Source organism: Mixophyes fleayi (assembly GCF_038048845.1).
Source record: "Mixophyes fleayi isolate aMixFle1 chromosome 6 unlocalized genomic scaffold, aMixFle1.hap1 SUPER_6_unloc_1, whole genome shotgun sequence".
Lineage (NCBI taxonomy): Eukaryota > Metazoa > Chordata > Amphibia > Anura > Limnodynastidae > Mixophyes > Mixophyes fleayi.
In genome coordinates this window covers 258,593-285,488 of record NW_027445892.1, presented here as the reverse complement: position 1 = coordinate 285,488, position 26,896 = coordinate 258,593, and the positions used below count along the sequence as shown (strand labels likewise).

The 26,896-nt window shown below is 46.2% G+C and overlaps 21 non-coding genes and 4 pseudogenes across 21 annotated transcripts; all 25 read right to left on the bottom strand.

The window, feature by feature from the left end:
• Positions 1-505: 505 nt before the first annotated feature.
• LOC142111893 (U2 spliceosomal RNA) lies at positions 506-696 on the bottom strand. The gene has a single exon (XR_012681050.1). It is a non-coding gene; the product is annotated as a U2 spliceosomal RNA (small nuclear RNA).
• An 819-nt stretch (positions 697-1,515) lies between these two features.
• LOC142111892 (U2 spliceosomal RNA) lies at positions 1,516-1,706 on the bottom strand. Its single transcript, XR_012681049.1, has one exon. It is a non-coding gene; the product is annotated as a U2 spliceosomal RNA (small nuclear RNA).
• An 819-nt stretch (positions 1,707-2,525) lies between these two features.
• On the bottom strand, positions 2,526-2,716 carry LOC142111891 (U2 spliceosomal RNA). Its single transcript, XR_012681048.1, has one exon. It is a non-coding gene; the product is annotated as a U2 spliceosomal RNA (small nuclear RNA).
• Positions 2,717-3,535: 819 nt separating this feature from the next.
• On the bottom strand, positions 3,536-3,726 carry LOC142111889 (U2 spliceosomal RNA). The gene has a single exon (XR_012681045.1). It is a non-coding gene; the product is annotated as a U2 spliceosomal RNA (small nuclear RNA).
• Positions 3,727-4,545: 819 nt separating this feature from the next.
• LOC142111965 (U2 spliceosomal RNA) lies at positions 4,546-4,751 on the bottom strand (annotated as a pseudogene).
• A 721-nt stretch (positions 4,752-5,472) lies between these two features.
• On the bottom strand, positions 5,473-5,610 carry LOC142112011 (U2 spliceosomal RNA; annotated as a pseudogene).
• Positions 5,611-6,429: 819 nt separating this feature from the next.
• LOC142111967 (U2 spliceosomal RNA) lies at positions 6,430-6,639 on the bottom strand (annotated as a pseudogene).
• Positions 6,640-8,268: 1,629 nt separating this feature from the next.
• LOC142111888 (U2 spliceosomal RNA) lies at positions 8,269-8,459 on the bottom strand. The gene has a single exon (XR_012681044.1). It is a non-coding gene; the product is annotated as a U2 spliceosomal RNA (small nuclear RNA).
• An 819-nt stretch (positions 8,460-9,278) lies between these two features.
• Positions 9,279-9,469, bottom strand: LOC142111887 (U2 spliceosomal RNA). The gene has a single exon (XR_012681043.1). It is a non-coding gene; the product is annotated as a U2 spliceosomal RNA (small nuclear RNA).
• Positions 9,470-10,288: 819 nt separating this feature from the next.
• Positions 10,289-10,479, bottom strand: LOC142111885 (U2 spliceosomal RNA). Its single transcript, XR_012681042.1, has one exon. It is a non-coding gene; the product is annotated as a U2 spliceosomal RNA (small nuclear RNA).
• Positions 10,480-11,298: 819 nt separating this feature from the next.
• Positions 11,299-11,499, bottom strand: LOC142111962 (U2 spliceosomal RNA; annotated as a pseudogene).
• Positions 11,500-13,128: 1,629 nt separating this feature from the next.
• LOC142111884 (U2 spliceosomal RNA) lies at positions 13,129-13,319 on the bottom strand. Its single transcript, XR_012681041.1, has one exon. It is a non-coding gene; the product is annotated as a U2 spliceosomal RNA (small nuclear RNA).
• An 819-nt stretch (positions 13,320-14,138) lies between these two features.
• On the bottom strand, positions 14,139-14,329 carry LOC142111883 (U2 spliceosomal RNA). Its single transcript, XR_012681040.1, has one exon. It is a non-coding gene; the product is annotated as a U2 spliceosomal RNA (small nuclear RNA).
• Positions 14,330-15,148: 819 nt separating this feature from the next.
• LOC142111882 (U2 spliceosomal RNA) lies at positions 15,149-15,339 on the bottom strand. The gene has a single exon (XR_012681039.1). It is a non-coding gene; the product is annotated as a U2 spliceosomal RNA (small nuclear RNA).
• An 819-nt stretch (positions 15,340-16,158) lies between these two features.
• On the bottom strand, positions 16,159-16,349 carry LOC142111881 (U2 spliceosomal RNA). Its single transcript, XR_012681038.1, has one exon. It is a non-coding gene; the product is annotated as a U2 spliceosomal RNA (small nuclear RNA).
• Positions 16,350-17,168: 819 nt separating this feature from the next.
• LOC142111880 (U2 spliceosomal RNA) lies at positions 17,169-17,359 on the bottom strand. Its single transcript, XR_012681037.1, has one exon. It is a non-coding gene; the product is annotated as a U2 spliceosomal RNA (small nuclear RNA).
• Positions 17,360-18,178: 819 nt separating this feature from the next.
• On the bottom strand, positions 18,179-18,368 carry LOC142111922 (U2 spliceosomal RNA). Its single transcript, XR_012681078.1, has one exon. It is a non-coding gene; the product is annotated as a U2 spliceosomal RNA (small nuclear RNA).
• An 820-nt stretch (positions 18,369-19,188) lies between these two features.
• LOC142111879 (U2 spliceosomal RNA) lies at positions 19,189-19,379 on the bottom strand. Its single transcript, XR_012681035.1, has one exon. It is a non-coding gene; the product is annotated as a U2 spliceosomal RNA (small nuclear RNA).
• An 819-nt stretch (positions 19,380-20,198) lies between these two features.
• Positions 20,199-20,389, bottom strand: LOC142111877 (U2 spliceosomal RNA). Its single transcript, XR_012681033.1, has one exon. It is a non-coding gene; the product is annotated as a U2 spliceosomal RNA (small nuclear RNA).
• Positions 20,390-21,208: 819 nt separating this feature from the next.
• On the bottom strand, positions 21,209-21,399 carry LOC142111876 (U2 spliceosomal RNA). Its single transcript, XR_012681032.1, has one exon. It is a non-coding gene; the product is annotated as a U2 spliceosomal RNA (small nuclear RNA).
• An 819-nt stretch (positions 21,400-22,218) lies between these two features.
• On the bottom strand, positions 22,219-22,409 carry LOC142111874 (U2 spliceosomal RNA). Its single transcript, XR_012681031.1, has one exon. It is a non-coding gene; the product is annotated as a U2 spliceosomal RNA (small nuclear RNA).
• An 819-nt stretch (positions 22,410-23,228) lies between these two features.
• On the bottom strand, positions 23,229-23,419 carry LOC142111873 (U2 spliceosomal RNA). Its single transcript, XR_012681030.1, has one exon. It is a non-coding gene; the product is annotated as a U2 spliceosomal RNA (small nuclear RNA).
• An 819-nt stretch (positions 23,420-24,238) lies between these two features.
• LOC142111872 (U2 spliceosomal RNA) lies at positions 24,239-24,429 on the bottom strand. The gene has a single exon (XR_012681029.1). It is a non-coding gene; the product is annotated as a U2 spliceosomal RNA (small nuclear RNA).
• Positions 24,430-25,248: 819 nt separating this feature from the next.
• On the bottom strand, positions 25,249-25,439 carry LOC142111871 (U2 spliceosomal RNA). Its single transcript, XR_012681028.1, has one exon. It is a non-coding gene; the product is annotated as a U2 spliceosomal RNA (small nuclear RNA).
• Positions 25,440-26,258: 819 nt separating this feature from the next.
• LOC142111870 (U2 spliceosomal RNA) lies at positions 26,259-26,449 on the bottom strand. The gene has a single exon (XR_012681027.1). It is a non-coding gene; the product is annotated as a U2 spliceosomal RNA (small nuclear RNA).
• Between the last annotated feature and the right edge of the window lie 447 nt (positions 26,450-26,896).

The following is a 26,896-nucleotide window of genomic DNA, read 5'->3' as shown; positions in this document are numbered from 1 at the left end:
GTCTCCCCAGGCAATTAATCACACTGTCTGCCCAGCTTCTTTCGGAATATTCACAGCATGTCACAGAAACAGCACTTCAAGGTGCATCACAATTGTTTCTCGGGCCACCGGCAAGTAAATAGAAAAGGAAGCTGCATGCTGCAACAGCAGCAGGGTTCTAAAAGGTGTGTGTCATAATCCTCACTTGCCTTTATTATGTCACTGGGTCCACAAGAGGGAGACACACTACGTCAGATTAATAGTTTCATTCATTCGGAGATCCAATTGAATTTGCAAATCACAAGTTGCTCCATTAAAGGAATAATTGGATCAATTCAGTAATCCTTTTGGACAAAGAAAAGGGTCTTCTTATCTGCAAATGCTTGTTTGCTAAAAGAGATAAGAAACAAAACAACAAAAAGACACAATAAATTGACACGAAATAAGACACAGGAGACAAAAATCTGTTCTTATGTTTTTTTGTTGCTGAAAAGAGACATGATTCTATTTTTTGATAACTGGATAAGAGAAGTGCACCGGTCCTGGAAGTACTGCAATACCAGGTCAATGCGTGGAGTGGACAGAGCAAGCTCTTCTTCCATCTCCCTGTTCTAAAAATCCATTTAATATATGGCCCCCAGATAGGGGGCGTATCAGATATTAAACTGATAAGAACAGATACTACACTTGATCTTAGCCAAAAGGCCGAGAAGCGATAACCTGAAAAGGGACCCAGGAAAGCGCCCGCTTCTCAGGCTAGGCCTGACAACTGTAGGAGACAGCCACGCCACACGCCGTATACTTTCTTCAGCGGCGGCCCACAACACTCCATTGCTGCACATTCTAGGCCCGACTAGCCTGAAAAGCCTGACACCTTCACTGGGACCCTCTTTACACCTCTCTGTCTGCAAAGGCACGCACATGAGCCGAGGACTTTTCAAACGAGATGCCTGCAAAATTTGCATTAACTCCTCCCCTTGACCATAAGTGCAACGACGCCCGCTGATTAGTCGGCCTGCCGTTCCGTCCTCGTCTCCCCAGGCAATTAATCACACTGTCTGCCCAGCTTCTTTCGGAATATTCACAGCATGTCACAGAAACAGCACTTCAAGGTGCATCACAATTGTTTCTCGGGCCACCGGCAAGTAAATAGAAAAGGAAGCTGCATGCTGCAACAGCAGCAGGGTTCTAAAAGGTGTGTGTCATAATCCTCACTTGCCTTTATTATGTCACTGGGTCCACAAGAGGGAGACACACTACGTCAGATTAATAGTTTCATTCATTCGGAGATCCAATTGAATTTGCAAATCACAAGTTGCTCCATTAAAGGAATAATTGGATCAATTCAGTAATCCTTTTGGACAAAGAAAAGGGTCTTCTTATCTGCAAATGCTTGTTTGCTAAAAGAGATAAGAAACAAAACAACAAAAAGACACAATAAATTGACACGAAATAAGACACAGGAGACAAAAATCTGTTCTTATGTTTTTTTGTTGCTGAAAAGAGACATGATTCTATTTTTTGATAACTGGATAAGAGAAGTGCACCGGTCCTGGAAGTACTGCAATACCAGGTCAATGCGTGGAGTGGACAGAGCAAGCTCTTCTTCCATCTCCCTGTTCTAAAAATCCATTTAATATATGGCCCCCAGATAGGGGGCGTATCAGATATTAAACTGATAAGAACAGATACTACACTTGATCTTAGCCAAAAGGCCGAGAAGCGATAACCTGAAAAGGGACCCAGGAAAGCGCCCGCTTCTCAGGCTAGGCCTGACAACTGTAGGAGACAGCCACGCCACACGCCGTATACTTTCTTCAGCGGCGGCCCACAACACTCCATTGCTGCACATTCTAGGCCCGACTAGCCTGAAAAGCCTGACACCTTCACTGGGACCCTCTTTACACCTCTCTGTCTGCAAAGGCACGCACATGAGCCGAGGACTTTTCAAACGAGATGCCTGCAAAATTTGCATTAACTCCTCCCCTTGACCATAAGTGCAACGACGCCCGCTGATTAGTCGGCCTGCCGTTCCGTCCTCGTCTCCCCAGGCAATTAATCACACTGTCTGCCCAGCTTCTTTCGGAATATTCACAGCATGTCACAGAAACAGCACTTCAAGGTGCATCACAATTGTTTCTCGGGCCACCGGCAAGTAAATAGAAAAGGAAGCTGCATGCTGCAACAGCAGCAGGGTTCTAAAAGGTGTGTGTCATAATCCTCACTTGCCTTTATTATGTCACTGGGTCCACAAGAGGGAGACACACTACGTCAGATTAATAGTTTCATTCATTCGGAGATCCAATTGAATTTGCAAATCACAAGTTGCTCCATTAAAGGAATAATTGGATCAATTCAGTAATCCTTTTGGACAAAGAAAAGGGTCTTCTTATCTGCAAATGCTTGTTTGCTAAAAGAGATAAGAAACAAAACAACAAAAAGACACAATAAATTGACACGAAATAAGACACAGGAGACAAAAATCTGTTCTTATGTTTTTTTGTTGCTGAAAAGAGACATGATTCTATTTTTTGATAACTGGATAAGAGAAGTGCACCGGTCCTGGAAGTACTGCAATACCAGGTCAATGCGTGGAGTGGACAGAGCAAGCTCTTCTTCCATCTCCCTGTTCTAAAAATCCATTTAATATATGGCCCCCAGATAGGGGGCGTATCAGATATTAAACTGATAAGAACAGATACTACACTTGATCTTAGCCAAAAGGCCGAGAAGCGATAACCTGAAAAGGGGCCCAGGAAAGCGCCCGCTTCTCAGGCTAGGCCTGACAACTGTAGGAGACAGCCACGCCACACGCCGTATACTTTCTTCAGCGGCGGCCCACAACACTCCATTGCTGCACATTCTAGGCCCGACTAGCCTGAAAAGCCTGACACCTTCACTGGGACCCTCTTTACACCTCTCTGTCTGCAAAGGCACGCACATGAGCCGAGGACTTTTCAAACGAGATGCCTGCAAAATTTGCATTAACTCCTCCCCTTGACCATAAGTGCAACGACGCCCGCTGATTAGTCGGCCTGCCGTTCCGTCCTCGTCTCCCCAGGCAATTAATCACACTGTCTGCCCAGCTTCTTTCGGAATATTCACAGCATGTCACAGAAACAGCACTTCAAGGTGCATCACAATTGTTTCTCGGGCCACCGGCAAGTAAATAGAAAAGGAAGCTGCATGCTGCAACAGCAGCAGGGTTCTAAAAGGTGTGTGTCATAATCCTCACTTGCCTTTATTATGTCACTGGGTCCACAAGAGGGAGACACACTACGTCAGATTAATAGTTTCATTCATTCGGAGATCCAATTGAATTTGCAAATCACAAGTTGCTCCATTAAAGGAATAATTGGATCAATTCAGTAATCCTTTTGGACAAAGAAAAGGGTCTTCTTATCTGCAAATGCTTGTTTGCTAAAAGAGATAAGAAACAAAACAACAAAAAGACACAATAAATTGACACGAAATAAGACACAGGAGACAAAAATCTGTTCTTATGTTTTTTTGTTGCTGAAAAGAGACATGATTCTATTTTTTGATAACTGGATAAGAGAAGTGCACCGGTCCTGGAAGTACTGCAATACCAGGTCAATGCGTGGAGTGGACAGAGCAAGCTCTTCTTCCATCTCCCTGTTCTAAAAATCCATTTAATATATGGCCCCCAGATAGGGGGCGTATCAGATATTAAACTGATAAGAACAGATACTACACTTGATCTTAGCCAAAAGGCCGAGAAGCGATAACCTGAAAAGGGACCCAGGAAAGCGCCCGCTTCTCAGGCTAGGCCTGACAACTGTAGGAGACAGCCACGCCACACGCCGTATACTTTCTTCAGCGGCGGCCCACAACACTCCATTGCTGCACATTCTAGGCCCGACTAGCCTGAAAAGCCTGACACCTTCACTGGGACCCTCTTTACACCTCTCTGTCTGCAAAGGCACGCACATGAGCCGAGGACTTTTCAAACGAGATGCCTGCAAAATTTGCATTAACTCCTCCCCTTGACCATAAGTGCAACGACGCCCGCTGATTAGTCGGCCTGCCGTTCCGTCCTCGTCTCCCCAGGCAATTAATCACACTGTCTGCCCAGCTTCTTTCGGAATATTCACAGCATGTCACAGAAACAGCACTTCAAGGTGCATCACAATTGTTTCTCGGGCCACCGGCAAGTAAATAGAAAAGGAAGCTGCATGCTGCAACAGCAGCAGGGTTCTAAAAGGTGTGTGTCATAATCCTCACTTGCCTTTATTATGTCACTGGGTCCACAAGAGGGAGACACACTACGTCAGATTAATAGTTTCATTCATTCGGAGATCCAATTGAATTTGCAAATCACAAGTTGCTCCATTAAAGGAATAATTGGATCAATTCAGTAATCCTTTTGGACAAAGAAAAGGGTCTTCTTATCTGCAAATGCTTGTTTGCTAAAAGAGATAAGAAACAAAACAACAAAAAGACACAATAAATTGACACGAAATAAGACACAGGAGACAAAAATCTGTTCTTATGTTTTTTTGTTGCTGAAAAGAGACATGATTCTATTTTTTGATAACTGGATAAGAGAAGTGCACCGGTCCTGGAAGTACTGCAATACCAGGTCAATGCGTGGAGTGGACAGAGCAAGCTCTTCTTCCATCTCCCTGTTCTAAAAATCCATTTAATATATGGCCCCCAGATAGGGGGCGTATCAGATATTAAACTGATAAGAACAGATTTTTTTTTTTTTATTTAAAGCCTTGAGCTCGTCCCTTGTGCACGAAAAAAATGAGTAAATACCCAAAAAACATGCACAAGAGTTTTCGGTGCGTGGTCCTCCCTCCGGAGAGGAAGGACCCTGGTCCTCGACCCCCAGAACCAAAAAGGTCACTTAGGGGCCGGGGTCGTCTGACTCCCTTCGCCGCAAAGCTAGGGGAGCCTCTTAGCCCCTGGGATCCGCCGAAGCTTCACCCAGTGCTCGGTGTGCCGATTGGGTACGGCCCCAGCCGGGTGGCTGGGCGGGGTTGGACCCTCGTCGCCGCGAAGCTAGGAGGGCCCCATTAGTCCCTGGGATCTGCCGGAGCTTCACCCAGGACTCAAGCCGAGTGGGTACGGCCCCAGCCGGGTGGCTGGGCAGGGTTGGACCCTCGTCGCCGCAAAGCTAGGAGGGCCCCATTAGTCCCTGGGATCTGCCGGAGCTTCACCCAGGACTCAAGCCGAGTGGATACGGCCCCAGCCGGGTGGCTGGGCTAGTATGGGCCCCCTTGGCCTGCCACACTAGGGGACCCATTTTGCCCCTGAGATCCGCCAGAGCTTCACCCTGGGCCGGGTATAAAAATTTTCTTGCCCAGCCAAAAAGGTCCGGGCAAAGAATATAGCATTGCTTAGGAGAAAGAGGTCAGAAGTGCGTGGGTGCCAACAGAATCACGTTGTATCTATATTAAGGTCTCCTGACCCGTGATTTATGGCCCCCCGGGTTTCCAATCCGGATGCACATTTGTCCCAGCCTTTCAAAGCTGCATTCCAGCCCTCTAGTTAAAGAGGCAAGTGCTGATCTGCCACAACTGCACTTGATCTTAGCCAAAAGGCCGAGAAGACTGATAAGAACAGATACTACACTTGATCTTAGCCAAAAGGCCGAGAAGCGATAACCTGAAAAGGGACCCAGGAAAGCGCCCGCTTCTCAGGCTAGGCCTGACAACTGTAGGAGACAGCCACGCCACACGCCGTATACTTTCTTCAGCGGCGGCCCACAACACTCCATTGCTGCACATTCTAGGCCCGACTAGCCTGAAAAGCCTGACACCTTCACTGGGACCCTCTTTACACCTCTCTGTCTGCAAAGGCACGCACATGAGCCGAGGACTTTTCAAACGAGATGCCTGCAAAATTTGCATTAACTCCTCCCCTTGACCATAAGTGCAACGACGCCCGCTGATTAGTCGGCCTGCCGTTCCGTCCTCGTCTCCCCAGGCAATTAATCACACTGTCTGCCCAGCTTCTTTCGGAATATTCACAGCATGTCACAGAAACAGCACTTCAAGGTGCATCACAATTGTTTCTCGGGCCACCGGCAAGTAAATAGAAAAGGAAGCTGCATGCTGCAACAGCAGCAGGGTTCTAAAAGGTGTGTGTCATAATCCTCACTTGCCTTTATTATGTCACTGGGTCCACAAGAGGGAGACACACTACGTCAGATTAATAGTTTCATTCATTCGGAGATCCAATTGAATTTGCAAATCACAAGTTGCTCCATTAAAGGAATAATTGGATCAATTCAGTAATCCTTTTGGACAAAGAAAAGGGTCTTCTTATCTGCAAATGCTTGTTTGCTAAAAGAGATAAGAAACAAAACAACAAAAAGACACAATAAATTGACACGAAATAAGACACAGGAGACAAAAATCTGTTCTTATGTTTTTTTGTTGCTGAAAAGAGACATGATTCTATTTTTTGATAACTGGATAAGAGAAGTGCACCGGTCCTGGAAGTACTGCAATACCAGGTCAATGCGTGGAGTGGACAGAGCAAGCTCTTCTTCCATCTCCCTGTTCTAAAAATCCATTTAATATATGGCCCCCAGATAGGGGGCGTATCAGATATTAAACTGATAAGAACAGATTTTTTTTTTTTTTTTTATTTAAAGCCTTGAGCTCGTCCCTTGTGCACGAAAAAAATGAGTAAATACCCAAAAAACATGCACAAGAGTTTTCGGTGCGTGGTCCTCCCTCCGGAGAGGAAGGACCCTGGTCCTCGACCCCCAGAACCAAAAAGGTCACTTAGGGGCCGGGGTCGTCTGACTCCCTTCGCCGCAAAGCTAGGGGAGCCTCTTAGCCCCTGGGATCCGCCGAAGCTTCACCCAGTGCTCGGTGTGCCGATTGGGTACGGCCCCAGCCGGGTGGCTGGGCGGGGTTGGACCCTCGTCGCCGCGAAGCTAGGAGGGCCCCATTAGTCCCTGGGATCTGCCGGAGCTTCACCCAGGACTCAAGCCGAGTGGGTACGGCCCCAGCCGGGTGGCTGGGCAGGGTTGGACCCTCGTCGCCGCAAAGCTAGGAGGGCCCCATTAGTCCCTGGGATCTGCCGGAGCTTCACCCAGGACTCAAGCCGAGTGGATACGGCCCCAGCCGGGTGGCTGGGCTAGTATGGGCCCCCTTGGCCTGCCACACTAGGGGACCCATTTTGCCCCTGAGATCCGCCAGAGCTTCACCCTGGGCCGGGTATAAAAATTTTCTTGCCCAGCCAAAAAGGTCCGGGCAAAGAATATAGCATTGCTTAGGAGAAAGAGGTCAGAAGTGCGTGGGTGCCAACAGAATCACGTTGTATCTATATTAAGGTCTCCTGACCCGTGATTTATGGCCCCCCGGGTTTCCAATCCGGATGCACATTTGTCCCAGCCTTTCAAAGCTGCATTCCAGCCCTCTAGTTAAAGAGGCAAGTGCTGATCTGCCACAACTGCACTTGATCTTAGCCAAAAGGCCGAGAAGCGATAACCTGAAAAGGGACCCAGGAAAGCGCCCGCTTCTCAGGCTAGGCCTGACAACTGTAGGAGACAGCCACGCCACACGCCGTATACTTTCTTCAGCGGCGGCCCACAACACTCCATTGCTGCACATTCTAGGCCCGACTAGCCTGAAAAGCCTGACACCTTCACTGGGACCCTCTTTACACCTCTCTGTCTGCAAAGGCACGCACATGAGCCGAGGACTTTTCAAACGAGATGCCTGCAAAATTTGCATTAACTCCTCCCCTTGACCATAAGTGCAACGACGCCCGCTGATTAGTCGGCCTGCCGTTCCGTCCTCGTCTCCCCAGGCAATTAATCACACTGTCTGCCCAGCTTCTTTCGGAATATTCACAGCATGTCACAGAAACAGCACTTCAAGGTGCATCACAATTGTTTCTCGGGCCACCGGCAAGTAAATAGAAAAGGAAGCTGCATGCTGCAACAGCAGCAGGGTTCTAAAAGGTGTGTGTCATAATCCTCACTTGCCTTTATTATGTCACTGGGTCCACAAGAGGGAGACACACTACGTCAGATTAATAGTTTCATTCATTCGGAGATCCAATTGAATTTGCAAATCACAAGTTGCTCCATTAAAGGAATAATTGGATCAATTCAGTAATCCTTTTGGACAAAGAAAAGGGTCTTCTTATCTGCAAATGCTTGTTTGCTAAAAGAGATAAGAAACAAAACAACAAAAAGACACAATAAATTGACACGAAATAAGACACAGGAGACAAAAATCTGTTCTTATGTTTTTTTGTTGCTGAAAAGAGACATGATTCTATTTTTTGATAACTGGATAAGAGAAGTGCACCGGTCCTGGAAGTACTGCAATACCAGGTCAATGCGTGGAGTGGACAGAGCAAGCTCTTCTTCCATCTCCCTGTTCTAAAAATCCATTTAATATATGGCCCCCAGATAGGGGGCGTATCAGATATTAAACTGATAAGAACAGATACTACACTTGATCTTAGCCAAAAGGCCGAGAAGCGATAACCTGAAAAGGGACCCAGGAAAGCGCCCGCTTCTCAGGCTAGGCCTGACAACTGTAGGAGACAGCCACGCCACACGCCGTATACTTTCTTCAGCGGCGGCCCACAACACTCCATTGCTGCACATTCTAGGCCCGACTAGCCTGAAAAGCCTGACACCTTCACTGGGACCCTCTTTACACCTCTCTGTCTGCAAAGGCACGCACATGAGCCGAGGACTTTTCAAACGAGATGCCTGCAAAATTTGCATTAACTCCTCCCCTTGACCATAAGTGCAACGACGCCCGCTGATTAGTCGGCCTGCCGTTCCGTCCTCGTCTCCCCAGGCAATTAATCACACTGTCTGCCCAGCTTCTTTCGGAATATTCACAGCATGTCACAGAAACAGCACTTCAAGGTGCATCACAATTGTTTCTCGGGCCACCGGCAAGTAAATAGAAAAGGAAGCTGCATGCTGCAACAGCAGCAGGGTTCTAAAAGGTGTGTGTCATAATCCTCACTTGCCTTTATTATGTCACTGGGTCCACAAGAGGGAGACACACTACGTCAGATTAATAGTTTCATTCATTCGGAGATCCAATTGAATTTGCAAATCACAAGTTGCTCCATTAAAGGAATAATTGGATCAATTCAGTAATCCTTTTGGACAAAGAAAAGGGTCTTCTTATCTGCAAATGCTTGTTTGCTAAAAGAGATAAGAAACAAAACAACAAAAAGACACAATAAATTGACACGAAATAAGACACAGGAGACAAAAATCTGTTCTTATGTTTTTTTGTTGCTGAAAAGAGACATGATTCTATTTTTTGATAACTGGATAAGAGAAGTGCACCGGTCCTGGAAGTACTGCAATACCAGGTCAATGCGTGGAGTGGACAGAGCAAGCTCTTCTTCCATCTCCCTGTTCTAAAAATCCATTTAATATATGGCCCCCAGATAGGGGGCGTATCAGATATTAAACTGATAAGAACAGATACTACACTTGATCTTAGCCAAAAGGCCGAGAAGCGATAACCTGAAAAGGGACCCAGGAAAGCGCCCGCTTCTCAGGCTAGGCCTGACAACTGTAGGAGACAGCCACGCCACACGCCGTATACTTTCTTCAGCGGCGGCCCACAACACTCCATTGCTGCACATTCTAGGCCCGACTAGCCTGAAAAGCCTGACACCTTCACTGGGACCCTCTTTACACCTCTCTGTCTGCAAAGGCACGCACATGAGCCGAGGACTTTTCAAACGAGATGCCTGCAAAATTTGCATTAACTCCTCCCCTTGACCATAAGTGCAACGACGCCCGCTGATTAGTCGGCCTGCCGTTCCGTCCTCGTCTCCCCAGGCAATTAATCACACTGTCTGCCCAGCTTCTTTCGGAATATTCACAGCATGTCACAGAAACAGCACTTCAAGGTGCATCACAATTGTTTCTCGGGCCACCGGCAAGTAAATAGAAAAGGAAGCTGCATGCTGCAACAGCAGCAGGGTTCTAAAAGGTGTGTGTCATAATCCTCACTTGCCTTTATTATGTCACTGGGTCCACAAGAGGGAGACACACTACGTCAGATTAATAGTTTCATTCATTCGGAGATCCAATTGAATTTGCAAATCACAAGTTGCTCCATTAAAGGAATAATTGGATCAATTCAGTAATCCTTTTGGACAAAGAAAAGGGTCTTCTTATCTGCAAATGCTTGTTTGCTAAAAGAGATAAGAAACAAAACAACAAAAAGACACAATAAATTGACACGAAATAAGACACAGGAGACAAAAATCTGTTCTTATGTTTTTTTGTTGCTGAAAAGAGACATGATTCTATTTTTTGATAACTGGATAAGAGAAGTGCACCGGTCCTGGAAGTACTGCAATACCAGGTCAATGCGTGGAGTGGACAGAGCAAGCTCTTCTTCCATCTCCCTGTTCTAAAAATCCATTTAATATATGGCCCCCAGATAGGGGGCGTATCAGATATTAAACTGATAAGAACAGATACTACACTTGATCTTAGCCAAAAGGCCGAGAAGCGATAACCTGAAAAGGGACCCAGGAAAGCGCCCGCTTCTCAGGCTAGGCCTGACAACTGTAGGAGACAGCCACGCCACACGCCGTATACTTTCTTCAGCGGCGGCCCACAACACTCCATTGCTGCACATTCTAGGCCCGACTAGCCTGAAAAGCCTGACACCTTCACTGGGACCCTCTTTACACCTCTCTGTCTGCAAAGGCACGCACATGAGCCGAGGACTTTTCAAACGAGATGCCTGCAAAATTTGCATTAACTCCTCCCCTTGACCATAAGTGCAACGACGCCCGCTGATTAGTCGGCCTGCCGTTCCGTCCTCGTCTCCCCAGGCAATTAATCACACTGTCTGCCCAGCTTCTTTCGGAATATTCACAGCATGTCACAGAAACAGCACTTCAAGGTGCATCACAATTGTTTCTCGGGCCACCGGCAAGTAAATAGAAAAGGAAGCTGCATGCTGCAACAGCAGCAGGGTTCTAAAAGGTGTGTGTCATAATCCTCACTTGCCTTTATTATGTCACTGGGTCCACAAGAGGGAGACACACTACGTCAGATTAATAGTTTCATTCATTCGGAGATCCAATTGAATTTGCAAATCACAAGTTGCTCCATTAAAGGAATAATTGGATCAATTCAGTAATCCTTTTGGACAAAGAAAAGGGTCTTCTTATCTGCAAATGCTTGTTTGCTAAAAGAGATAAGAAACAAAACAACAAAAAGACACAATAAATTGACACGAAATAAGACACAGGAGACAAAAATCTGTTCTTATGTTTTTTTGTTGCTGAAAAGAGACATGATTCTATTTTTTGATAACTGGATAAGAGAAGTGCACCGGTCCTGGAAGTACTGCAATACCAGGTCAATGCGTGGAGTGGACAGAGCAAGCTCTTCTTCCATCTCCCTGTTCTAAAAATCCATTTAATATATGGCCCCCAGATAGGGGGCGTATCAGATATTAAACTGATAAGAACAGATTTTTTTTATTTAAAGCCTTGAGCTCGTCCCTTGTGCACGAAAAAAATGAGTAAATACCCAAAAAACATGCACAAGAGTTTTCGGTGCGTGGTCCTCCCTCCGGAGAGGAAGGACCCTGGTCCTCGACCCCCAGAACCAAAAAGGTCACTTAGGGGCCGGGGTCGTCTGACTCCCTTCGCCGCAAAGCTAGGGGAGCCTCTTAGCACCTGGGATCCGCCGAAGCTTCCCCCAGTGCTCGGTGTGCCGATTGGGTACGGCCCCAGCCGGGTGGCTGGGCGGGGTTGGACCCTCGTCGCCGCGAAGCTAGGAGGGCCCCATTAGTCCCTGGGATCTGCCGGAGCTTCACCCAGGACTCAAGCCGAGTGGGTACGGCCCCAGCCGGGTGGCTGGGCAGGGTTGGACCCTCGTCGCCGCAAAGCTAGGAGGGCCCCATTAGTCCCTGGGATCTGCCGGAGCTTCACCCAGGACTCAAGCCGAGTGGATACGGCCCCAGCCGGGTGGCTGGGCTAGTATGGGCCCCCTTGGCCTGCCACACTAGGGGACCCATTTTGCCCCTGAGATCCGCCGGAGCTTCACCCTGGGCCGGGTATAAAAATTTTCTTGCCCAGCCAAAAAGGTCCGGGCAAAGAATATAGCATTGCTTAGGAGAAAGAGGTCAAAAGTGCGTGGGTGCCAACAGAATCACGTTGTATCTATATTAAGGTCTCTTGACCCGTGATTTATGGCCCCCCGGGTTTCCAGTCCGGATGCACATTTGTCCCAGCCTTTCAAAGCTGCATTCCAGCCCTCTAGTTAAAGAGGCAAGTGCTGATCTGCCACAACTGCACTTGATCTTAGCCAAAAGGCCGAGAAGCGATAACCTGAAAAGGGACCCAGGAAAGCGCCCGCTTCTCAGGCTAGGCCTGACAACTGTAGGAGACAGCCACGCCACACGCCGTATACTTTCTTCAGCGGCGGCCCACAACACTCCATTGCTGCACATTCTAGGCCCGACTAGCCTGAAAAGCCTGACACCTTCACTGGGACCCTCTTTACACCTCTCTGTCTGCAAAGGCACGCACATGAGCCGAGGACTTTTCAAACGAGATGCCTGCAAAATTTGCATTAACTCCTCCCCTTGACCATAAGTGCAACGACGCCCGCTGATTAGTCGGCCTGCCGTTCCGTCCTCGTCTCCCCAGGCAATTAATCACACTGTCTGCCCAGCTTCTTTCGGAATATTCACAGCATGTCACAGAAACAGCACTTCAAGGTGCATCACAATTGTTTCTCGGGCCACCGGCAAGTAAATAGAAAAGGAAGCTGCATGCTGCAACAGCAGCAGGGTTCTAAAAGGTGTGTGTCATAATCCTCACTTGCCTTTATTATGTCACTGGGTCCACAAGAGGGAGACACACTACGTCAGATTAATAGTTTCATTCATTCGGAGATCCAATTGAATTTGCAAATCACAAGTTGCTCCATTAAAGGAATAATTGGATCAATTCAGTAATCCTTTTGGACAAAGAAAAGGGTCTTCTTATCTGCAAATGCTTGTTTGCTAAAAGAGATAAGAAACAAAACAACAAAAAGACACAATAAATTGACACGAAATAAGACACAGGAGACAAAAATCTGTTCTTATGTTTTTTTGTTGCTGAAAAGAGACATGATTCTATTTTTTGATAACTGGATAAGAGAAGTGCACCGGTCCTGGAAGTACTGCAATACCAGGTCAATGCGTGGAGTGGACAGAGCAAGCTCTTCTTCCATCTCCCTGTTCTAAAAATCCATTTAATATATGGCCCCCAGATAGGGGGCGTATCAGATATTAAACTGATAAGAACAGATACTACACTTGATCTTAGCCAAAAGGCCGAGAAGCGATAACCTGAAAAGGGACCCAGGAAAGCGCCCGCTTCTCAGGCTAGGCCTGACAACTGTAGGAGACAGCCACGCCACACGCCGTATACTTTCTTCAGCGGCGGCCCACAACACTCCATTGCTGCACATTCTAGGCCCGACTAGCCTGAAAAGCCTGACACCTTCACTGGGACCCTCTTTACACCTCTCTGTCTGCAAAGGCACGCACATGAGCCGAGGACTTTTCAAACGAGATGCCTGCAAAATTTGCATTAACTCCTCCCCTTGACCATAAGTGCAACGACGCCCGCTGATTAGTCGGCCTGCCGTTCCGTCCTCGTCTCCCCAGGCAATTAATCACACTGTCTGCCCAGCTTCTTTCGGAATATTCACAGCATGTCACAGAAACAGCACTTCAAGGTGCATCACAATTGTTTCTCGGGCCACCGGCAAGTAAATAGAAAAGGAAGCTGCATGCTGCAACAGCAGCAGGGTTCTAAAAGGTGTGTGTCATAATCCTCACTTGCCTTTATTATGTCACTGGGTCCACAAGAGGGAGACACACTACGTCAGATTAATAGTTTCATTCATTCGGAGATCCAATTGAATTTGCAAATCACAAGTTGCTCCATTAAAGGAATAATTGGATCAATTCAGTAATCCTTTTGGACAAAGAAAAGGGTCTTCTTATCTGCAAATGCTTGTTTGCTAAAAGAGATAAGAAACAAAACAACAAAAAGACACAATAAATTGACACGAAATAAGACACAGGAGACAAAAATCTGTTCTTATGTTTTTTTGTTGCTGAAAAGAGACATGATTCTATTTTTTGATAACTGGATAAGAGAAGTGCACCGGTCCTGGAAGTACTGCAATACCAGGTCAATGCGTGGAGTGGACAGAGCAAGCTCTTCTTCCATCTCCCTGTTCTAAAAATCCATTTAATATATGGCCCCCAGATAGGGGGCGTATCAGATATTAAACTGATAAGAACAGATACTACACTTGATCTTAGCCAAAAGGCCGAGAAGCGATAACCTGAAAAGGGACCCAGGAAAGCGCCCGCTTCTCAGGCTAGGCCTGACAACTGTAGGAGACAGCCACGCCACACGCCGTATACTTTCTTCAGCGGCGGCCCACAACACTCCATTGCTGCACATTCTAGGCCCGACTAGCCTGAAAAGCCTGACACCTTCACTGGGACCCTCTTTACACCTCTCTGTCTGCAAAGGCACGCACATGAGCCGAGGACTTTTCAAACGAGATGCCTGCAAAATTTGCATTAACTCCTCCCCTTGACCATAAGTGCAACGACGCCCGCTGATTAGTCGGCCTGCCGTTCCGTCCTCGTCTCCCCAGGCAATTAATCACACTGTCTGCCCAGCTTCTTTCGGAATATTCACAGCATGTCACAGAAACAGCACTTCAAGGTGCATCACAATTGTTTCTCGGGCCACCGGCAAGTAAATAGAAAAGGAAGCTGCATGCTGCAACAGCAGCAGGGTTCTAAAAGGTGTGTGTCATAATCCTCACTTGCCTTTATTATGTCACTGGGTCCACAAGAGGGAGACACACTACGTCAGATTAATAGTTTCATTCATTCGGAGATCCAATTGAATTTGCAAATCACAAGTTGCTCCATTAAAGGAATAATTGGATCAATTCAGTAATCCTTTTGGACAAAGAAAAGGGTCTTCTTATCTGCAAATGCTTGTTTGCTAAAAGAGATAAGAAACAAAACAACAAAAAGACACAATAAATTGACACGAAATAAGACACAGGAGACAAAAATCTGTTCTTATGTTTTTTTGTTGCTGAAAAGAGACATGATTCTATTTTTTGATAACTGGATAAGAGAAGTGCACCGGTCCTGGAAGTACTGCAATACCAGGTCAATGCGTGGAGTGGACAGAGCAAGCTCTTCTTCCATCTCCCTGTTCTAAAAATCCATTTAATATATGGCCCCCAGATAGGGGGCGTATCAGATATTAAACTGATAAGAACAGATACTACACTTGATCTTAGCCAAAAGGCCGAGAAGCGATAACCTGAAAAGGGACCCAGGAAAGCGCCCGCTTCTCAGGCTAGGCCTGACAACTGTAGGAGACAGCCACGCCACACGCCGTATACTTTCTTCAGCGGCGGCCCACAACACTCCATTGCTGCACATTCTAGGCCCGACTAGCCTGAAAAGCCTGACACCTTCACTGGGACCCTCTTTACACCTCTCTGTCTGCAAAGGCACGCACATGAGCCGAGGACTTTTCAAACGAGATGCCTGCAAAATTTGCATTAACTCCTCCCCTTGACCATAAGTGCAACGACGCCCGCTGATTAGTCGGCCTGCCGTTCCGTCCTCGTCTCCCCAGGCAATTAATCACACTGTCTGCCCAGCTTCTTTCGGAATATTCACAGCATGTCACAGAAACAGCACTTCAAGGTGCATCACAATTGTTTCTCGGGCCACCGGCAAGTAAATAGAAAAGGAAGCTGCATGCTGCAACAGCAGCAGGGTTCTAAAAGGTGTGTGTCATAATCCTCACTTGCCTTTATTATGTCACTGGGTCCACAAGAGGGAGACACACTACGTCAGATTAATAGTTTCATTCATTCGGAGATCCAATTGAATTTGCAAATCACAAGTTGCTCCATTAAAGGAATAATTGGATCAATTCAGTAATCCTTTTGGACAAAGAAAAGGGTCTTCTTATCTGCAAATGCTTGTTTGCTAAAAGAGATAAGAAACAAAACAACAAAAAGACACAATAAATTGACACGAAATAAGACACAGGAGACAAAAATCTGTTCTTATGTTTTTTTGTTGCTGAAAAGAGACATGATTCTATTTTTTGATAACTGGATAAGAGAAGTGCACCGGTCCTGGAAGTACTGCAATACCAGGTCAATGCGTGGAGTGGACAGAGCAAGCTCTTCTTCCATCTCCCTGTTCTAAAAATCCATTTAATATATGGCCCCCAGATAGGGGGCGTATCAGATATTAAACTGATAAGAACAGATACTACACTTGATCTTAGCCAAAAGGCCGAGAAGCGATAACCTGAAAAGGGACCCAGGAAAGCGCCCGCTTCTCAGGCTAGGCCTGACAACTGTAGGAGACAGCCACGCCACACGCCGTATACTTTCTTCAGCGGCGGCCCACAACACTCCATTGCTGCACATTCTAGGCCCGACTAGCCTGAAAAGCCTGACACCTTCACTGGGACCCTCTTTACACCTCTCTGTCTGCAAAGGCACGCACATGAGCCGAGGACTTTTCAAACGAGATGCCTGCAAAATTTGCATTAACTCCTCCCCTTGACCATAAGTGCAACGACGCCCGCTGATTAGTCGGCCTGCCGTTCCGTCCTCGTCTCCCCAGGCAATTAATCACACTGTCTGCCCAGCTTCTTTCGGAATATTCACAGCATGTCACAGAAACAGCACTTCAAGGTGCATCACAATTGTTTCTCGGGCCACCGGCAAGTAAATAGAAAAGGAAGCTGCATGCTGCAACAGCAGCAGGGTTCTAAAAGGTGTGTGTCATAATCCTCACTTGCCTTTATTATGTCACTGGGTCCACAAGAGGGAGACACACTACGTCAGATTAATAGTTTCATTCATTCGGAGATCCAATTGAATTTGCAAATCACAAGTTGCTCCATTAAAGGAATAATTGGATCAATTCAGTAATCCTTTTGGACAAAGAAAAGGGTCTTCTTATCTGCAAATGCTTGTTTGCTAAAAGAGATAAGAAACAAAACAACAAAAAGACACAATAAATTGACACGAAATAAGACACAGGAGACAAAAATCTGTTCTTATGTTTTTTTGTTGCTGAAAAGAGACATGATTCTATTTTTTGATAACTGGATAAGAGAAGTGCACCGGTCCTGGAAGTACTGCAATACCAGGTCAATGCGTGGAGTGGACAGAGCAAGCTCTTCTTCCATCTCCCTGTTCTAAAAATCCATTTAATATATGGCCCCCAGATAGGGGGCGTATCAGATATTAAACTGATAAGAACAGATACTACACTTGATCTTAGCCAAAAGGCCGAGAAGCGATAACCTGAAAAGGGACCCAGGAAAGCGCCCGCTTCTCAGGCTAGGCCTGACAACTGTAGGAGACAGCCACGCCACACGCCGTATACTTTCTTCAGCGGCGGCCCACAACACTCCATTGCTGCACATTCTAGGCCCGACTAGCCTGAAAAGCCTGACACCTTCACTGGGACCCTCTTTACACCTCTCTGTCTGCAAAGGCACGCACATGAGCCGAGGACTTTTCAAACGAGATGCCTGCAAAATTTGCATTAACTCCTCCCCTTGACCATAAGTGCAACGACGCCCGCTGATTAGTCGGCCTGCCGTTCCGTCCTCGTCTCCCCAGGCAATTAATCACACTGTCTGCCCAGCTTCTTTCGGAATATTCACAGCATGTCACAGAAACAGCACTTCAAGGTGCATCACAATTGTTTCTCGGGCCACCGGCAAGTAAATAGAAAAGGAAGCTGCATGCTGCAACAGCAGCAGGGTTCTAAAAGGTGTGTGTCATAATCCTCACTTGCCTTTATTATGTCACTGGGTCCACAAGAGGGAGACACACTACGTCAGATTAATAGTTTCATTCATTCGGAGATCCAATTGAATTTGCAAATCACAAGTTGCTCCATTAAAGGAATAATTGGATCAATTCAGTAATCCTTTTGGACAAAGAAAAGGGTCTTCTTATCTGCAAATGCTTGTTTGCTAAAAGAGATAAGAAACAAAACAACAAAAAGACACAATAAATTGACACGAAATAAGACACAGGAGACAAAAATCTGTTCTTATGTTTTTTTGTTGCTGAAAAGAGACATGATTCTATTTTTTGATAACTGGATAAGAGAAGTGCACCGGTCCTGGAAGTACTGCAAACCAGGTCAATGCGTGGAGTGGACAGAGCAAGCTCTTCTTCCATCTCCCTGTTCTAAAAATCCATTTAATATATGGCCCCCAGATAGGGGGCGTATCAGATATTAAACTGATAAGAACAGATACTACACTTGATCTTAGCCAAAAGGCCGAGAAGCGATAACCTGAAAAGGGACCCAGGAAAGCGCCCGCTTCTCAGGCTAGGCCTGACAACTGTAGGAGACAGCCACGCCACACGCCGTATACTTTCTTCAGCGGCGGCCCACAACACTCCATTGCTGCACATTCTAGGCCCGACTAGCCTGAAAAGCCTGACACCTTCACTGGGACCCTCTTTACACCTCTCTGTCTGCAAAGGCACGCACATGAGCCGAGGACTTTTCAAACGAGATGCCTGCAAAATTTGCATTAACTCCTCCCCTTGACCATAAGTGCAACGACGCCCGCTGATTAGTCGGCCTGCCGTTCCGTCCTCGTCTCCCCAGGCAATTAATCACACTGTCTGCCCAGCTTCTTTCGGAATATTCACAGCATGTCACAGAAACAGCACTTCAAGGTGCATCACAATTGTTTCTCGGGCCACCGGCAAGTAAATAGAAAAGGAAGCTGCATGCTGCAACAGCAGCAGGGTTCTAAAAGGTGTGTGTCATAATCCTCACTTGCCTTTATTATGTCCACTGGGTCCACAAGAGGGAGACACACTACGTCAGATTAATAGTTTCATTCATTCGGAGATCCAATTGAATTTGCAAATCACAAGTTGCTCCATTAAAGGAATAATTGGATCAATTCAGTAATCCTTTTGGACAAAGAAAAGGGTCTTCTTATCTGCAAATGCTTGTTTGCTAAAAGAGATAAGAAACAAAACAACAAAAAGACACAATAAATTGACACGAAATAAGACACAGGAGACAAAAATCTGTTCTTATGTTTTTTTGTTGCTGAAAAGAGACATGATTCTATTTTTTGATAACTGGATAAGAGAAGTGCACCGGTCCTGGAAGTACTGCAATACCAGGTCAATGCGTGGAGTGGACAGAGCAAGCTCTTCTTCCATCTCCCTGTTCTAAAAATCCATTTAATATATGGCCCCCAGATAGGGGGCGTATCAGATATTAAACTGATAAGAACAGATACTACACTTGATCTTAGCCAAAAGGCCGAGAAGCGATAACCTGAAAAGGGACCCAGGAAAGCGCCCGCTTCTCAGGCTAGGCCTGACAACTGTAGGAGACAGCCACGCCACACGCCGTATACTTTCTTCAGCGGCGGCCCACAACACTCCATTGCTGCACATTCTAGGCCCGACTAGCCTGAAAAGCCTGACACCTTCACTGGGACCCTCTTTACACCTCTCTGTCTGCAAAGGCACGCACATGAGCCGAGGACTTTTCAAACGAGATGCCTGCAAAATTTGCATTAACTCCTCCCCTTGACCATAAGTGCAACGACGCCCGCTGATTAGTCGGCCTGCCGTTCCGTCCTCGTCTCCCCAGGCAATTAATCACACTGTCTGCCCAGCTTCTTTCGGAATATTCACAGCATGTCACAGAAACAGCACTTCAAGGTGCATCACAATTGTTTCTCGGGCCACCGGCAAGTAAATAGAAAAGGAAGCTGCATGCTGCAACAGCAGCAGGGTTCTAAAAGGTGTGTGTCATAATCCTCACTTGCCTTTATTATGTCACTGGGTCCACAAGAGGGAGACACACTACGTCAGATTAATAGTTTCATTCATTCGGAGATCCAATTGAATTTGCAAATCACAAGTTGCTCCATTAAAGGAATAATTGGATCAATTCAGTAATCCTTTTGGACAAAGAAAAGGGTCTTCTTATCTGCAAATGCTTGTTTGCTAAAAGAGATAAGAAACAAAACAACAAAAAGACACAATAAATTGACACGAAATAAGACACAGGAGACAAAAATCTGTTCTTATGTTTTTTTGTTGCTGAAAAGAGACATGATTCTATTTTTTGATAACTGGATAAGAGAAGTGCACCGGTCCTGGAAGTACTGCAATACCAGGTCAATGCGTGGAGTGGACAGAGCAAGCTCTTCTTCCATCTCCCTGTTCTAAAAATCCATTTAATATATGGCCCCCAGATAGGGGGCGTATCAGATATTAAACTGATAAGAACAGATACTACACTTGATCTTAGCCAAAAGGCCGAGAAGCGATAACCTGAAAAGGGACCCAGGAAAGCGCCCGCTTCTCAGGCTAGGCCTGACAACTGTAGGAGACAGCCACGCCACACGCCGTATACTTTCTTCAGCGGCGGCCCACAACACTCCATTGCTGCACATTCTAGGCCCGACTAGCCTGAAAAGCCTGACACCTTCACTGGGACCCTCTTTACACCTCTCTGTCTGCAAAGGCACGCACATGAGCCGAGGACTTTTCAAACGAGATGCCTGCAAAATTTGCATTAACTCCTCCCCTTGACCATAAGTGCAACGACGCCCGCTGATTAGTCGGCCTGCCGTTCCGTCCTCGTCTCCCCAGGCAATTAATCACACTGTCTGCCCAGCTTCTTTCGGAATATTCACAGCATGTCACAGAAACAGCACTTCAAGGTGCATCACAATTGTTTCTCGGGCCACCGGCAAGTAAATAGAAAAGGAAGCTGCATGCTGCAACAGCAGCAGGGTTCTAAAAGGTGTGTGTCATAATCCTCACTTGCCTTTATTATGTCACTGGGTCCACAAGAGGGAGACACACTACGTCAGATTAATAGTTTCATTCATTCGGAGATCCAATTGAATTTGCAAATCACAAGTTGCTCCATTAAAGGAATAATTGGATCAATTCAGTAATCCTTTTGGACAAAGAAAAGGGTCTTCTTATCTGCAAATGCTTGTTTGCTAAAAGAGATAAGAAACAAAACAACAAAAAGACACAATAAATTGACACGAAATAAGACACAGGAGACAAAAATCTGTTCTTATGTTTTTTTGTTGCTGAAAAGAGACATGATTCTATTTTTTGATAACTGGATAAGAGAAGTGCACCGGTCCTGGAAGTACTGCAATACCAGGTCAATGCGTGGAGTGGACAGAGCAAGCTCTTCTTCCATCTCCCTGTTCTAAAAATCCATTTAATATATGGCCCCCAGATAGGGGGCGTATCAGATATTAAACTGATAAGAACAGATACTACACTTGATCTTAGCCAAAAGGCCGAGAAGCGATAACCTGAAAAGGGACCCAGGAAAGCGCCCGCTTCTCAGGCTAGGCCTGACAACTGTAGGAGACAGCCACGCCACACGCCGTATACTTTCTTCAGCGGCGGCCCACAACACTCCATTGCTGCACATTCTAGGCCCGACTAGCCTGAAAAGCCTGACACCTTCACTGGGACCCTCTTTACACCTCTCTGTCTGCAAAGGCACGCACATGAGCCGAGGACTTTTCAAACGAGATGCCTGCAAAATTTGCATTAACTCCTCCCCTTGACCATAAGTGCAACGACGCCCGCTGATTAGTCGGCCTGCCGTTCCGTCCTCGTCTCCCCAGGCAATTAATCACACTGTCTGCCCAGCTTCTTTCGGAATATTCACAGCATGTCACAGAAACAGCACTTCAAGGTGCATCACAATTGTTTCTCGGGCCACCGGCAAGTAAATAGAAAAGGAAGCTGCATGCTGCAACAGCAGCAGGGTTCTAAAAGGTGTGTGTCATAATCCTCACTTGCCTTTATTATGTCACTGGGTCCACAAGAGGGAGACACACTACGTCAGATTAATAGTTTCATTCATTCGGAGATCCAATTGAATTTGCAAATCACAAGTTGCTCCATTAAAGGAATAATTGGATCAATTCAGTAATCCTTTTGGACAAAGAAAAGGGTCTTCTTATCTGCAAATGCTTGTTTGCTAAAAGAGATAAGAAACAAAACAACAAAAAGACACAATAAATTGACACGAAATAAGACACAGGAGACAAAAATCTGTTCTTATGTTTTTTTGTTGCTGAAAAGAGACATGATTCTATTTTTTGATAACTGGATAAGAGAAGTGCACCGGTCCTGGAAGTACTGCAATACCAGGTCAATGCGTGGAGTGGACAGAGCAAGCTCTTCTTCCATCTCCCTGTTCTAAAAATCCATTTAATATATGGCCCCCAGATAGGGGGCGTATCAGATATTAAACTGATAAGAACAGATACTACACTTGATCTTAGCCAAAAGGCCGAGAAGCGATAACCTGAAAAGGGACCCAGGAAAGCGCCCGCTTCTCAGGCTAGGCCTGACAACTGTAGGAGACAGCCACGCCACACGCCGTATACTTTCTTCAGCGGCGGCCCACAACACTCCATTGCTGCACATTCTAGGCCCGACTAGCCTGAAAAGCCTGACACCTTCACTGGGACCCTCTTTACACCTCTCTGTCTGCAAAGGCACGCACATGAGCCGAGGACTTTTCAAACGAGATGCCTGCAAAATTTGCATTAACTCCTCCCCTTGACCATAAGTGCAACGACGCCCGCTGATTAGTCGGCCTGCCGTTCCGTCCTCGTCTCCCCAGGCAATTAATCACACTGTCTGCCCAGCTTCTTTCGGAATATTCACAGCATGTCACAGAAACAGCACTTCAAGGTGCATCACAATTGTTTCTCGGGCCACCGGCAAGTAAATAGAAAAGGAAGCTGCATGCTGCAACAGCAGCAGGGTTCTAAAAGGTGTGTGTCATAATCCTCACTTGCCTTTATTATGTCACTGGGTCCACAAGAGGGAGACACACTACGTCAGATTAATAGTTTCATTCATTCGGAGATCCAATTGAATTTGCAAATCACAAGTTGCTCCATTAAAGGAATAATTGGATCAATTCAGTAATCCTTTTGGACAAAGAAAAGGGTCTTCTTATCTGCAAATGCTTGTTTGCTAAAAGAGATAAGAAACAAAACAACAAAAAGACACAATAAATTGACACGAAATAAGACACAGGAGACAAAAATCTGTTCTTATGTTTTTTTGTTGCTGAAAAGAGACATGATTCTATTTTTTGATAACTGGATAAGAGAAGTGCACCGGTCCTGGAAGTACTGCAATACCAGGTCAATGCGTGGAGTGGACAGAGCAAGCTCTTCTTCCATCTCCCTGTTCTAAAAATCCATTTAATATATGGCCCCCAGATAGGGGGCGTATCAGATATTAAACTGATAAGAACAGATACTACACTTGATCTTAGCCAAAAGGCCGAGAAGCGATAACCTGAAAAGGGACCCAGGAAAGCGCCCGCTTCTCAGGCTAGGCCTGACAACTGTAGGAGACAGCCACGCCACACGCCGTATACTTTCTTCAGCGGCGGCCCACAACACTCCATTGCTGCACATTCTAGGCCCGACTAGCCTGAAAAGCCTGACACCTTCACTGGGACCCTCTTTACACCTCTCTGTCTGCAAAGGCACGCACATGAGCCGAGGACTTTTCAAACGAGATGCCTGCAAAATTTGCATTAACTCCTCCCCTTGACCATAAGTGCAACGACGCCCGCTGATTAGTCGGCCTGCCGTTCCGTCCTCGTCTCCCCAGGCAATTAATCACACTGTCTGCCCAGCTTCTTTCGGAATATTCACAGCATGTCACAGAAACAGCACTTCAAGGTGCATCACAATTGTTTCTCGGGCCACCGGCAAGTAAATAGAAAAGGAAGCTGCATGCTGCAACAGCAGCAGGGTTCTAAAAGGTGTGTGTCATAATCCTCACTTGCCTTTATTATGTCACTGGGTCCACAAGAGGGAGACACACTACGTCAGATTAATAGTTTCATTCATTCGGAGATCCAATTGAATTTGCAAATCACAAGTTGCTCCATTAAAGGAATAATTGGATCAATTCAGTAATCCTTTTGGACAAAGAAAAGGGTCTTCTTATCTGCAAATGCTTGTTTGCTAAAAGAGATAAGAAACAAAACAACAAAAAGACACAATAAATTGACACGAAATAAGACACAGGAGACAAAAATCTGTTCTTATGTTTTTTTGTTGCTGAAAAGAGACATGATTCTATTTTTTGATAACTGGATAAGAGAAGTGCACCGGTCCTGGAAGTACTGCAATACCAGGTCAATGCGTGGAGTGGACAGAGCAAGCTCTTCTTCCATCTCCCTGTTCTAAAAATCCATTTAATATATGGCCCCCAGATAGGGGGCGTATCAGATATTAAACTGATAAGAACAGATACTACACTTGATCTTAGCCAAAAGGCCGAGAAGCGATAACCTGAAAAGGGACCCAGGAAAGCGCCCGCTTCTCAGGCTAGGCCTGACAACTGTAGGAGACAGCCACGCCACACGCCGTATACTTTCTTCAGCGGCGGCCCACAACACTCCATTGCTGCACATTCTAGGCCCGACTAGCCTGAAAAGCCTGACACCTTCACTGGGACCCTCTTTACACCTCTCTGTCTGCAAAGGCACGCACATGAGCCGAGGACTTTTCAAACGAGATGCCTGCAAAATTTGCATTAACTCCTCCCCTTGACCATAAGTGCAACGACGCCCGCTGATTAGTCGGCCTGCCGTTCCGTCCTCGTCTCCCCAGGCAATTAATCACACTGTCTGCCCAGCTTCTTTCGGAATATTCACAGCATGTCACAGAAACAGCACTTCAAGGTGCATCACAATTGTTTCTCGGGCCACCGGCAAGTAAATAGAAAAGGAAGCTGCATGCTGCAACAGCAGCAGGGTTCTAAAAGGTGTGTGTCATAATCCTCACTTGCCTTTATTATGTCACTGGGTCCACAAGAGGGAGACACACTACGTCAGATTAATAGTTTCATTCATTCGGAGATCCAATTGAATTTGCAAATCACAAGTTGCTCCATTAAAGGAATAATTGGATCAATTCAGTAATCCTTTTGGACAAAGAAAAGGGTCTTCTTATCTGCAAATGCTTGTTTGCTAAAAGAGATAAGAAACAAAACAACAAAAAGACACAATAAATTGACACGAAATAAGACACAGGAGACAAAAATCTGTTCTTATGTTTTTTTGTTGCTGAAAAGAGACATGATTCTATTTTTTGATAACTGGATAAGAGAAGTGCACCGGTCCTGGAAGTACTGCAATACCAGGTCAATGCGTGGAGTGGACAGAGCAAGCTCTTCTTCCATCTCCCTGTTCTAAAAATCCATTTAATATATGGCCCCCAGATAGGGGGCGTATCAGATATTAAACTGATAAGAACAGATACTACACTTGATCTTAGCCAAAAGGCCGAGAAGCGATAACCTGAAAAGGGACCCAGGAAAGCGCCCGCTTCTCAGGCTAGGCCTGACAACTGTAGGAGACAGCCACGCCACACGCCGTATACTTTCTTCAGCGGCGGCCCACAACACTCCATTGCTGCACATTCTAGGCCCGACTAGCCTGAAAAGCCTGACACCTTCACTGGGACCCTCTTTACACCTCTCTGTCTGCAAAGGCACGCACATGAGCCGAGGACTTTTCAAACGAGATGCCTGCAAAATTTGCATTAACTCCTCCCCTTGACCATAAGTGCAACGACGCCCGCTGATTAGTCGGCCTGCCGTTCCGTCCTCGTCTCCCCAGGCAATTAATCACACTGTCTGCCCAGCTTCTTTCGGAATATTCACAGCATGTCACAGAAACAGCACTTCAAGGTGCATCACAATTGTTTCTCGGGCCACCGGCAAGTAAATAGAAAAGGAAGCTGCATGCTGCAACAGCAGCAGGGTTCTAAAAGGTGTGTGTCATAATCCTCACTTGCCTTTATTATGTCACTGGGTCCACAAGAGGGAGACACACTACGTCAGATTAATAGTTTCATTCATTCGGAGATCCAATTGAATTTGCAAATCACAAGTTGCTCCATTAAAGGAATAATTGGATCAATTCAGTAATCCTTTTGGACAAAGAAAAGGGTCTTCTTATCTGCAAATGCTTGTTTGCTAAAAGAGATAAGAAACAAAACAACAAAAAGACACAATAAATTGACACGAAATAAGACACAGGAGACAAAAATCTGTTCTTATGTTTTTTTGTTGCTGAAAAGAGACATGATTCTATTTTTTGATAACTGGATAAGAGAAGTGCACCGGTCCTGGAAGTACTGCAATACCAGGTCAATGCGTGGAGTGGACAGAGCAAGCTCTTCTTCCATCTCCCTGTTCTAAAAATCCATTTAATATATGGCCCCCAGATAGGGGGCGTATCAGATATTAAACTGATAAGAACAGATACTACACTTGATCTTAGCCAAAAGGCCGAGAAGCGATAACCTGAAAAGGGACCCAGGAAAGCGCCCGCTTCTCAGGCTAGGCCTGACAACTGTAGGAGACAGCCACGCCACACGCCGTATACTTTCTTCAGCGGCGGCCCACAACACTCCATTGCTGCACATTCTAGGCCCGACTAGCCTGAAAAGCCTGACACCTTCACTGGGACCCTCTTTACACCTCTCTGTCTGCAAAGGCACGCACATGAGCCGAGGACTTTTCAAACGAGATGCCTGCAAAATTTGCATTAACTCCTCCCCTTGACCATAAGTGCAACGACGCCCGCTGATTAGTCGGCCTGCCGTTCCGTCCTCGTCTCCCCAGGCAATTAATCACACTGTCTGCCCAGCTTCTTTCGGAATATTCACAGCATGTCACAGAAACAGCACTTCAAGGTGCATCACAATTGTTTCTCGGGCCACCGGCAAGTAAATAGAAAAGGAAGCT